The sequence below is a fragment of the Panthera pardus genome, unplaced genomic scaffold (assembly GCF_024362965.1).
Source record: "Panthera pardus isolate Hobbes unplaced genomic scaffold, ASM2436296v1 HiC_scaffold_24, whole genome shotgun sequence".
In the NCBI taxonomy this organism is placed as follows: domain Eukaryota; kingdom Metazoa; phylum Chordata; class Mammalia; order Carnivora; family Felidae; genus Panthera; species Panthera pardus.
Genome location: NW_026526810.1, coordinates 112,386,341 through 112,399,328, shown reverse-complemented (window position 1 = coordinate 112,399,328; position 12,988 = coordinate 112,386,341).

Sequence of the window (12,988 nt, the reverse complement as noted above, 5' to 3'; positions counted from 1 at the left end):
GCCTGGTCCTTCCCTGACTGCCCAACAGAAGAGGCCCGGCGAGCTCTGGAAGCCACCGGCACGGGCTCTAGAGTTGATGTCCCAAATGTCTAGGCGTCACCTTAGCAGCCGGTTGACTGAAGGGAAGAGATGCCTCTCGTGTTCAGAGTCTGAAAGACTCAAGCTCGGGACGGGCTTTGACTCTTAAGGATCCAAGGAGGTCATCGGGTCAAAGCCCAGAATGGAGGAATAGTAAGAAATCTCGAAATGAGCACCGCACTTGGAGTCGCCTTCTGGCGTTAGCAGGATGCCTGTGGCCCCGGGGGTAGCTCCCCTGGACTCTGTGCCCCTCATCATCTCCATCTGTAAACGGAGAGCGGTAAAACCCGCCCTGCCCACCTCTCTGGGGGGGGGGGCTGTTTCCAGAAGCAAATGATAGCAGGGATTAGAATGCCCCTGGCCGACTGTAAAAATATACGTTGTGAAGACAGGTGTTACTTGTAGTGTTCTTAGCCTTGCTGGGAGCACGTTTGCAGAGTTCTCGGTGAGCAATCTGACATTCACCTGGGCATTGTGGCTTTTTTAAAAGCCCTTGCTTTCTTCCCCGCACGGCTGGAAGCCAAATGCTTGCCTTGCCTCCTCAGGATTAACAGGAAGAATGCCCCCCCCACACCCCCCGAAGGATTTTGCATCCACCGGCTGGATTTCTGTCCTAAGACAATATTGTCCTCAGGCTAAACTGAGCAAAACAAAATTCCCTCCCTCCTAGAAGTTACATCTGAGTGGAGGAGGCAGGCGGTAAACGAAGAAGAAGCTAATACACAACACATCATCAGAAGGTGACAGGTGCTGTGGAGAAAAATAAAGCAGGTGGGGGGTAGGGAATTCTGGGGGTCAGTGGGTTGCTGTTTCTACAGGGTGGTAAGAAAGGTCTTACTGAAAGGGGGGGCATCTGACCAGTGACTTGAAGGAAGGGAAGGAAGGGAGGGAACATTCCAGCAAGGACCCGAGGTGTGAGTGTTTGGTGTGTTAGAGGAGTAGCAAAGAAGCAGTGAGTGGCAGAAGATGATGTCAGCGGGTATCGGGGCGAGGTCATGTAGGGCCTTGGAGGCCACTATGAAGATTGGGGCTTTTATCCGGAAACAAATGGGGAGTCTCAGGAACACCACTTTCCCACCTCCACTCTGTGATTCTCTCCCGTAGCCACTATTTGTGTCCTCGGCAGCACTTACAAAATTTTGTCATCGTTTTACTAGTTTACTTAGGTTTTTTGTTTCCCTGTTTCCCTCATTAGAGTGTTAGCTCCATTTATGAAGTTAATTCAACAAATGTTCATTGAGCACCTACCATGTACCAGGCAATGTTCTAAGTACCGGAGATACAGTTAATACTTTCTCTGAACCAGATGGTGAGTCGGTTTGCTTTTGCTACCCAGCAAGCCACAGAAAAATCCAATGGCTTAAAACAACAACCATCTATTTAGCTCATGAGTCTCTGGGTCCTCTGGAAGGCTCTTCTGGTAGAGGCTGGGCTAGGCTGATCTTAGCTGGGCTCTGTCGGTGTCCTCAGATAGCTGGTGGGCTGGCTGCTAATCCGATGGCCTTGCCTGGGCCGGCTCTGCTCCACATGATCTCTCATGGCCCCAGCAGGCTTGTTCATCAAGCTGTTGCAGGATTCCAAGAGTAAGCGCAGAGGCGTTCAAACCTCCTGAGTCCTGGGCTCAGAACCGGCACAGCCTTCCTTCCGCCACATTCTACTGGACAAAGAAAGTCACAAGGCCGGCCCAACTCGGCGGGTTGAGAAACAGACTTCACCTCTCAACGAGAGGGATTTAAAGAATTGTGGCCATTTCTGCAATCTCCCACAGGTGAGGAACCATTGGAGGTTTCAAAGCAGAGTGATGAGCCCTAACGTGGGTGGAGATCTTTGCTCTTCCTCTAACACACCGAACGAGATCTTTCTGGATGCAGTTGAGAGTTTGCCGTCGGGGAGCAAAGCGGAAGGAGGGAGACCAGTCAGGATCCCGGTATTGGATTATCATTACTATTATTATTATTCGTTATTGTTATTGTTGCAACAATCCAAGTAAAAGGTGTCGGTGGCATACATAGACCAGTGAAGCAGTGATGAGGGTGATAGGAAGGGAGCCATGTAAAAACCAGTGACTGTGTCTCTCTTGTTTATAATCACACGCCCAGTGATAGTAGGTGCCTGATCAATAGTCGTCAAGTAATGTATGAACGAATCCCCTTAGAACTTTGCTCGTACTTGGGGCACTTATCACAACCTGCATTGTCCTAGATCTTTTCTCACCCTTGTGTACAGAAAGCTCTATAAGGATAAAAATCATCATATTCATGTTTCATTCTGTTTAATTTAACATTTATAAATACCTAGTATGTAACAGGAATCATAAATAGGAATACCACAGAGGCCCTGCCCTCGTAGAAAGAAGGGCAAGTAGTGAACCACACAATGTTCAGATGAAGTTCTTTGCTCTTTGAACATTCTATCGTTCAATAGTAAATACTTGCTGAATGAATGATTGCTTGACTCTGTGGTTCCAAATCAATACACTGAGTTAATATTTATTTAAAAAACATTTTTTTAACATTTATTCATTTTTAAGAGACAGAGGGAACAGAGTGTGAGCAGGGGAGGGGCAGAGAGAGAGGGGGACAGAATCCCAAGCAGGCTCCAGGTTCCGAGCTGTCAGCACAGAGCCCGACGTGGGGCTCGAACTCCCTGACCTCGAGATCATGACCTGAGCAGAAGTCGGACACTCAACGAACTGAGCCACCCAGGTGCTCCAATATACTGAGTTAATATTTAATGGAGCCTATATACAAGGAAAAAATAGAAAATTAGTTCTTATGTAGAAAGGCAGTCTCTTCAACAGTATTGATTTATAAATTATTTTTACATATTTAAGATCAAAGAATAGACACTTGTGTATCCACCATTAAGCTTAAGAAATAAGTTCTGAATAGAGCTGAAGTTCCCTGTATATCCCTTCCTAACCTCCTTCCCTCTCCACCCAGCTAACTATTTTTCAGAATATGGTCTTAATATTCCCATACATTTCTCTATACTTGAACCATATCTATACATACACCTGAAGCAATACATAGTGTTGCGTGCATGATTTTAAGCTTTTTATATTGTTCATATTTTTACATTTAATTTTTATGTTTTATTACACAGTATCTGAAAGATCATGGCAAGGCTTGGGATACAGGCACCCCCCTGAGATTATTCTGGAGAACTCCACAAAGCCACCAAGTAACAGCTGTACCACAGCCAGTGTCCTCTCAGTTAATATCAGCCCAAAGCCTCTGGACAATGCTAAGGTAGCATTTAGGAGACAGTTAAATCCCTTATGTTGACAGCTAACACATATCAGGACAGTTGGTGGCTCATGCGTGGTACAATTTAGAAAACAGTGCCACCTCTTGGTAGGCAATCTCAGGCCAAAGGACATGGACTGGTGAGCCCCTATTTGACTTGCAATGCTGGGGCTCTTTAACAGTGAACAGTTCGGACAACTGTGCTCTGCCGTCCTTGCTATATTCACTTACTATGTGCCCAGACACACAAATGGACTCATTTAATTCTCACAATATTTCCTCCCATTTTATGGATGTGAAATCCTGAGGCACAGAGAAGTTAAGTAACTTTTTCAAGGTCACACATGGCAGCTGACTTCCCTAGCACGATCAATCCGAGAGAGAGAGAGAGAGAGAGAGAGAGAGAGAGAGAGAGAGAGAAGGGGAGAGAGAGGAGGAGGAGGGCGTGGCAGTGCCTTTTATGACCCAGTCTCCCAAAGCTTCTGCTTTGTTATAGTCGGTGGAGGTGAGACCCTAAGTCCAGCCCACACACGAGGGGAGGCAAAAGAGCCTCCATCTGTTGAAAGGAGGAATATTCCAGAACTTGCAGACATTTCTGAAAACCACCACACTTCCCAAACTGATACTTGAGGGGACATTTAGCTGGATGCAAGCAGCCCGCTGTGAGACCAGGTGGGAGTCAAGGGGGCGTTTGGCTCCTAGCCCTGCCTCCAATTCACTTTATGACTTTAGGAAGGCCCCTCCCCCTCCCCCTCTCCCCTTCCAACCAAAGTTGGTGGAAGGGAATGGAAGAGAGGAGGAAATGCTGGAATCTACTTTGTGAATCTAAGTTTGGCAAAGGAAAAAAAACCCACCTCATTAGCTCATGAATGTCTTTTCTCGGGGTTGAGAGCAGCAGACTGGGGCCAGGCTGGCCTACAAGCTTCTCCACTTAGCAGCTGGTGACCTTGAGGTCGAGTTACTTAACTTGTCTGGGCCTCGATTTCCATATCTATGAAATGGGAGAATATAACATTACTGATCTCATAGGGTTGTTACAAGGAACGGAATAAATTCAAATCAGTAAAGTTCTTAGGACACTGCCCCAATATGAGTCTTTGTGAAGTTAAACAAACTTGTGTTGCTCTAACTACACATGACGCACGGAGAGCCTTGGAGCAGGCTGCTTTCAGGAGTACGTTCAAATGATTTCTAACCAAGGATAACATAAGTGACAACCTGGACAGCGTGGGCATCTGCCAGTTAGAACAGATCCCAGCAGCAAATATAACCTTTGAGGGGCTGGATCACAGGAGGTGGGAAAGAGGGTGGTCCTGAAGGAGGAGGGGAAAGGGGAAGTGGGGGGAGGGAGAACTCTAAGAATTCAGGGCAGCGGCTATTTGCCAATCTCTATGTCAGTGTTTCTTTTTTTTTTTTTAAGGTTTTTTTTTTTTTAATGTTTATTTATTTTTGAGACAGAGAGAGACAGAACATGAACGGAGGAGGGTCAGGGAGAGAGGGAGACACAGAATCGGAAGCAGGCTCCAGGCTCTGAGCCATCAGCCTAGAGCCCGACGTGGGGCTCGAACTCACCAGCCCACGAGATCATGACCTGAGCTGAAATCAAACGCCTAACTGATTGAACCACCCAGGCGCCCCTTTCTTATGATCTTTTAAATAACACTTTCTTTTCTCTAGCTTACTTTATTGCAAGAATACAGCATATGATATAAGTAGCATATCAAAATGGGTGTTAATAGACTGTTTATCTCTAAGGCTTCTGGTCAACAACATGCTATTAGTGGTTAAGTTTCGGGGGAGTCAAGTTACATGTGGATTTTTGACTGGGCAGGAAGACAGCACCCCTAACCCCAAAGTTATTCAACGGTCAATTCAACTTCAGTCCAATACCTGCTGACTCAGCTCATTTCCAAGACTTTGAGACCTAATTGGCCTGTGTTTTACCAGAGCGGGCATGCTGTGACCAAATCATGAAGGAAATGGGTTGAAACAGAGGACCCAGGCAGTGCAGAAACCTCCTGAGTGTCTGCGGTGTGCCTCCCCCTGTGGGGTGGGGGGCTGCCTGTAGAACTAGGTACTTTTCCATCAGGAGAGTCATTTCAGAAATCAGGCTTCCCTCCCTGGAAGGGGGTGCAAAATCTCCCAAGGCCAAAAAGAAGGAAGGAAACACTCGCTTGGGACCTACCCTCAGATATTCTGATCTAACTGGTCTGAGCATGGGTATTTTTAAAAAGCTCCCCAACGTCGTTCTCAGGCAGCTTTTTGAGTCGGGGAAATCTGGGAGTGCATTTCTCCAGGAATCCGGGTAGGCTTCCAGACCCAGGAGGAGGAGACGCCGCTGGCTCCCTCCTCTCTGTTCGCTCTCTCAGCTGCCCAGGAACGCGCAGACACCAACCCGGATTCCAGCTAGTTAACAACCAGTTAACCGGTTCCAAATCTGTTCTCATCATCTGCCTTGAGCTGGTACTTAACCTGTCTAAGCCACCTCCCAGAGTCCGGTCCACCAAAGCATGCAGTGCAAGACGGGGTGGGGGGGGGGGGGGGCCCTGAGGGAGACTCCGGGTCAGGAAGTGTTAGCAGCCCTCTCCTGTCCTGGCGGCCTCTCAGTGTACTTGGCCATGGGGGCCTGGCTGCATTTTGTCCCTGTGCCTTTTCCACTGAGAGGCAGTTCGCTCTGCGAGGGTGTTCAGTCTTACATTCTCTAGTTAGTAAAGACTAGACCCTAGGAGAAGAAAGAAAAGAAAAGAATCTCCTGAGAGTGCAAGCAAAGGTCCCCAGGCTCCCCAAGGGGGAGGAGTGGGCGGCCTTTCCCGTCAGTCAGCCGCTGCCCACCCCTCAGGCTGCCCCCACCCCTGCCCAGGTCACGGCTCCCAGGTTATCACCGGTCTAGACCATGAATGCATTAATACTAAACCCACTCTTCCCGCCCCCAGTTCCATCTGATGCCATCGTGAGGGCCAGTTGGTGGATGTGTCACCTTTGAAATCTGAAGGGTTGACTGCCACTTTTATTTATTTGACTTAAATAATAAAAATCCCCTAGCTGTCTTAATTTTGTTTTGTTTTGTTTTTTTGGCACTGTGCAGTACATCTTTACTGCTCACAAGAGGGCAAAAGGGGATTTTTCTTGAAGTTTCCCAAACATGGAGGGAAAACATTTACCTGAGGGCAGAGCTCTCCAACAAAGGGCCCGGAGGGGGTGGCCAGGTGAAGGCAGGGAAATTCCCCGGGGGCATGGCCTGCAGTCCAAACCTCTCCAGCTTCAAGCCCAGATAAGAACTCCTAGAAGCTTCAGGAGGGTGTGGCCCCCCTGCTCCCAGTGACCCCTAAGGGTTGAAGCAGGGTTTCTCAACCTCAGCACTTCGGGCAGATGATCCCTTGTGGTGGGGGCTGTCCTGTGTATTGTGGGGTGCTTGAGAGCATCACTGGTCTCTACCCAGTAGATGCCAGTAAACCCCCCACACTTGTGAAAATCACAAATGTTTCCAGACCTGGCCAGATGTCCTCTGGGGAGGACTTTGCCCCAGATGAAAACCACCAATGTGAAGACCAAACACCCAAAAGCGATGGTTCTCCTGGTCAATCTGGACCTCGTAGCTTCTTCACAAATCCCCTCAAAGCTCAGGAAACCTCCCGGCGCTTTGCTCCGTGCAACCTGTGAGTCCCCCAGGTTTTCGATTTACTTTAGCCTGTGCGCGCGGCCATGCTGACAGCACGGCCTCTGGTTGCTTCTGGCACATTCCCCTCTTCCCTGCTTCCTTCAGACGGGAGGGAGCAACCCCTCTCAAAGGTTGAGAGAGCCTACTCCACTTTTTAGTTTTCCACCAGATGAAAAGCAAAGATCTGTCAAAATGAGGTAACAAAAATTACGGTATATTTAAAAAGCAATGTACTTGGGTTAGAACCAGGTGGTTATGGGATTTATGTAGTTTATTAATTCGCGGCTCGCTGGGGGTGGGAAGGAATCCTCCCTTCTCTCACGCCTGGCGGAGAGTCTCCGACGGGATATATGACCTCACTGGGAATGTGAGGCCTGAACCAAATCACTTCCGGGCCCGTCTCCCTCACCCACCCAACCCCTGAGAGGATGTGGAGAGAGCTGTGGTCAGGGAAGGAGGTGAGAAAAAGGGAAATGGCTTATTAGCTTCAGGGTTGAATATGAAATCGAATGTTCTGGCTCTGCCACTTAGTAACGTGATCTTGGGCAGAGCCCTTAAAACTTTGTGCCCCAATTTCCTCTTCTCTGCAGCGGGGATAACGGTGTCCACCTCATGGTATTGGACGTATTTGAAGTGCTCAGCACCTGTGCCTCGTAAGCATACAGTGCCTGCAGCCATTACCCCCATTCTTTTCAGTTCGCCCAGATAAACCTGGGCTATCCCAGTACCGCGTCTCATCCAAAAGACACCTTGAGAAGAGGGAATCACATCCCATACCGACTTTCTGAAAATCCTCTCGACACGTTTTTTTCCCCAACGCCACCCTCCTCGTGGTTACTGCACCAGCCTTTCCTTTCTCTTCTGAGGGCTTTCTCTGCTCCTGCTTCCCGGGCCTCACACCCCTGTCAGACCCACCCCTCTCCCACTGGACGACCCTGGTCTCTACCTCCCAATCAAGTGTCCTCTGTTCCTCAGCTGGACATCTCCAGGCCAGGTTAGTATCGCTTGCCTTTTATTTCCATTGGCTTCCTCTCCCCCCTCCTCCCCAAGTCCAGCAAAGGGCAACCTGTTTTCTACTCACCTATCGTTGGACATTTGAGCGGCCTTCAGATTTTGATTATTATAAAATGGCCACGCGTTCTCATGTATCAAAATTTGGGGGGCCATATGCTTTCATTTCTCTTGGATGGATACCTAGAAGAAAATACCTGTACCCTTCCTGTAGTCATTTATTAGTTCCAGTAGCTTTTACGTAGATTCCTCAGTATTTTCTCAGATGATTACATTGTCTGGGAATGAAGATGGTTTTACTCTTTCCCTTCCAACACCTTTGACTTTTTCTCCCTGCTTTATTGCATTTCTCTTTTTGTACAGTGCAATGTGGAATAAAGGCATTGAGAGTAAACATCCTTGCCTTGTTTCTGATCTTAAGGGACAAGCATTCAGTCTTCTATCGTTAATTCTACTGTAAGCTTTTTATAGGTTTATTTTTATAGGTTCTGGTTTATCAGGTTGAGGAAATTCCCTTCTATTTCTAGGTTGCCGATAGCCTTCATCTTGAATGTGTTTTCAATTTTGTCAAATACCTTTTCTAAATTTATGGATACAATTTCATGGTTGCCCCCTTTATTCCAGTCCCCCTTTATTCCATAACGGATGAATGACATCGATTGATTCTTGAATGTTAAACCAAGTTTGCATTCCCAGGATGCAACCCTCTACTTGCTCATACTTCTTAGCATATTTTTTAATTGAGATATAATTCACGCACCAAGAAATTTACGTTCTTAAAATGCACAATAGAGTGGGTTTTAGTCATTCACAGAGCTGTGCAACTGCCACCACTGTCTAATTTCAGAACATTTTTATTGCCCCCAAAAGAAACTCTGTACTCTCTATTCTCTTCTCCTCCCAGCCCCTGAACACTTCAAATCAATGGAATTGCACAATACGTGGCCTTTTGTGACTGGCTCCTTTCACTTGACATAACGTTTCCTATGTCGTAGCACATGTCAGAACTTCTTTCCTTTTGATAACACAGCAATATTTGGTTGTATAGACATACTACATTTTGTTTGTCCATTTACCAGTTGATGGGCATACGGGCTGTTTCTACATTTTGGCTATTATGCATAATGCCGCTCCAAACATTTGTGCACACGTTTTGGCCTGGACAAATATTTTCAATTCTCTTGGGCGTACAACTAGGAATGGCATTGCTGGGTCCCATGTCACTCTATGGTTAACTTTTGAGAAACTACCAGATGGGTTTCCTTAGCAGCTGCCTCATTTTACATTCCCCAGCCTTCTATGAAGATAGCTACTTCTCCACATCTTCATTAACGTTTGTTATCCATCTTTTTGATTACAGTTGTCCTACTGGGTGTGAAGTGGCATCTCATTGTGGTTTTGACTTGCATTGAGAGGGAGTCACAGAATCTGAAGACGCTCCAGGCTCTGAGCTGTCAGCACAGAGCCTGATGCGGGGCTCGAACTCATGAACCTCGAGATCATGATCTGTACCAAAGTTGGACGCTTAACCAACTGAGCCACCCAGGTGCCCCAGATACTAGATCTTTATTATATATATTATTTATAAATATTTTCTATGGGTTGCCTTTCACTTTTTTTTTTTAATTTATGCTATATTCTGTTACAAATTTGGGGTATAGGGTATTTTACCTGATTGATGTACTGTAATCTAGACTGGTTTTTTAGTGAGGTTTTTGGGATTGTTGAGCATGGTATAATCATTTTATCATAGCTGGGGCAAGATTTTGGAATAATTTGGAATGAGTGGTTTTAATCACACATCTGTAGGGAGATGAATTGGACTCTTCTTCCAAGTTTAATTATAACTACTGCTGTGCTCTTGCTGAAATTAGTTAAACCTGAGCTTGATGACTTACATTTTTCTTGAAATCTCTTTCACTTTCTTTATATTGTTCTTTTAAACACAAACACTTTTAATTATAATGAAGTCTAAGTTATGTATTTTTTCCCTTGGTTGCTTTCGCCTTTGGTGTTGTATCTAAGAAATAATTGCCAAAACCAAAGTCACAAAGATTTGCTTCTACATTTTCTTCTAAGAGTTTTGTAGTTTTAAATCTTATATTTAGGTTTTTGATCCATCTTGAGTTAATTTTTGTATGTTATGTGATAGAGATCCAAATGTTCTTTTGCATATGAATATCCAATTACTCTAAGGCTATTTTTTGAAAAGACTTTTCTTACTTCATTGAATGGTTTTGGCACATTTGCCAAAAATCAATTAACTGTAAACGTGGGTTTGTTTCTGGACTCTAAAATCTCTTCTGTTGATTTATGTGTCTATCTTTATGCCAGTACCACCCTGTCTTGTATTAAGTTTTGAAACTGAGAAGTATGAGTCTCCAGTTTTATTATTTTTTTCAAGATTTTTTTTTTTTTTTGAGAGAGAAAGGAGGCATAAGTGAGAGAGGGACAGAGAGAGAATCCTAGGAGGGGCAAAGGGAGAGAGAGAGAGAGAGAGAGAGGAGAGCTCACCCAAAGTGGGGCTTGTGTTTTTACCCAAAGCGAGGGTCATGCTCAAGAGATGTGGGGCTCATGCTCACCCGAAGTGGGGCTCAAGCTCACCCAAAGTGGGACTCACAGTCACGAACCATGAGATCATGACCTGAGCTGAAGTCAGATGTTTAATGACTGAGCCACCAAGGCACCCTGTTTTTCAAGATTTTTTAGGCTTTTCTAGAACTCTGGTAATACCATATACATTATAGTACAAGCTTGTCAATTTCTGTAAAAAATGCAGCTGGAAAATGATATGGATTGCATCAAATCTGCAGATCAATTTGGAAGGCATTGGCCTCTTAACAATATTAAATCTTCCAATCCATGAACATGGGATGTCTTTTCACTTTTCTGGGACTTCTTTGATTTCTTTTGGTGATATTTTATAGTTTTTAATGTATAAGGTTTATAGTTTTTTGATTAAATTTAATTAAATGAAAGTATTTTATTCTTGGGGTGCCTGGGTGGCTCAGTCAGCTGAGCACCCAACTTTGGCTCAGGTCATGATCTCACAGTTTGTGGGTTTGAGCCCCGTGTCGGGCTCTGTGCTAACAGCTCAGAGCCCGGAGTCCGCCTCCGAATCTGTGTTTTCCTCTCTCTCTGCCCCTCTCCCACCCATCCTCTGTCTCCTCTCTCCCTCTCAAAAATAAATAAGCATTAAAAAAAAGTATTTTATTTTTTTGATGCTTCTATAAATAGAATTGTTTTCTCCATTTTATTTTTGGACCACTTGTTGCTAGTATATAGCAATAGAATTTATTTTCGTATATTGGTCTTATGTTCTGCAATCTTGTTGAACTTCTGTATTAGCTCTAACAATTGTGTGTGTTTTCCTTATTCCTTAGGATTTTCTGTATATAAGATCTTGTCTTCTGTAGAGATGCTTTTACTTTATTTCTTTCTAATCTGGATGTTTTTATTTCCTATTCTTGCCTATCTTCTCTGGTTAAAAATTCCAGGACAATGTTGAATAGAAGTTCTGAGAGTGGATATCCTTTTTTTTTTTTTGGTTCTTGATCTTAGTGGGAAAACTTCTGGTCAGGCTTTCACTATTAAGCATAATGTTAGCTGTGGGTTTTTCATCGACATTCTTTATTATGTTGGGGAAGTTCTTTTACTTCAGGTTTGTTGAGGTTATCATGAAAAGCTGCTAGGTTTATCAAATGTTTTTCTCCACCTATTGAGATGATCATGTGGGTTTTGTTCTTTATCCTAATATTTAAAAAAATTTAATGTTTACTTATTATTTTTGAGAAAGAGACAGAGGGCAAGTGGGGGAAGGGCAGATAGAGAGGGAAACACAGAATCGGAAGCAGGCTCCAGGCTCTGAGCTGTCAGCACAGAGCCCGATGTTGGGCTCACACCCACAAACTGCGAGACCATGACCTGAGCTGGTGAGATGCTTAACCAACTGAGACACCCAGGCACCCTCATTCTTTATGCTATTAATGTGGTGTATTACATTGATTTATTTTTATACGTTGAACCAATTTTGCATTCCTGAGATAAATTCCCACTACTCATGGTGTACAATCCTTTTTATATGTTGTTGGACCCAATTTGCTAACATTTTGTTGAGGATGTTTGCATCTATCTTCATATGGATAGTGGTCTTTAGTTTTCTTTTCCTATGATTTATTTCTCTAGCTTAGGTATCAGGGTAATATTAACCTCATAGAATGAGTTGAGAAATATCCTCTCTTCTAATTTTCTGCAAGAATTTGAGAAAGATTGGTGGTGTTAATTTTTCTTTAAACATTTGGTAGAATTCACCAGTGAAACCATTTGGTCCTAGGCTTTCCTTTGTGACAAGTTCTTGACTAGTAATTCAGTCTCTTTATTTTTTTTCAGTCTATTTAGATTTTCACTTTCTTCTTGACTAAGTCTCAGAAGTTTGTATTTCTAGGAATTTTTCCATTTTATCTAGGTTATCCAATTTGTTTGCATACAATTGTTCATAGTATTCTTTTATAATCCTAATCCTTTTTATTTCTATAAGAGCAAAAGTATGTCCCTCTCTCATTTCTGATTTTAGTAATTTGAGTCTTCTTTCTCTCTCTCTTTCTCTTTTTCTCAGTCAGACCAGCTAAAGGGTTTTCAACTATGTTGATCTTTTCAAAGGACCAACTTTCAGTTTCATTGACTTTTTCTTTTCTTTTTTTTTTCTATTCTCTATTTCATTTAGGTCTGCTCTAATCATTTTTATTCCTTTCCTTCTGCCTCCTTCAGGTAACTTTGCTCTTCTTTTTCTAGTTTCTTAAGATGGAGGTTTAGGCTATTGATTTGAGATCTTTCTTCTTTTCTAATATAGGCATGTACAGCTATAAATTTCCCTTTAGGTATGGCTTTAGCTGCATCTTATAAGTTTTGGGTTGTTATGTTTTTGTTTTCATTCACCTGAAAGTATTTTCTAATTTCCCTTGTGATTTCTTCTTTGATACATTGATAATTAAGG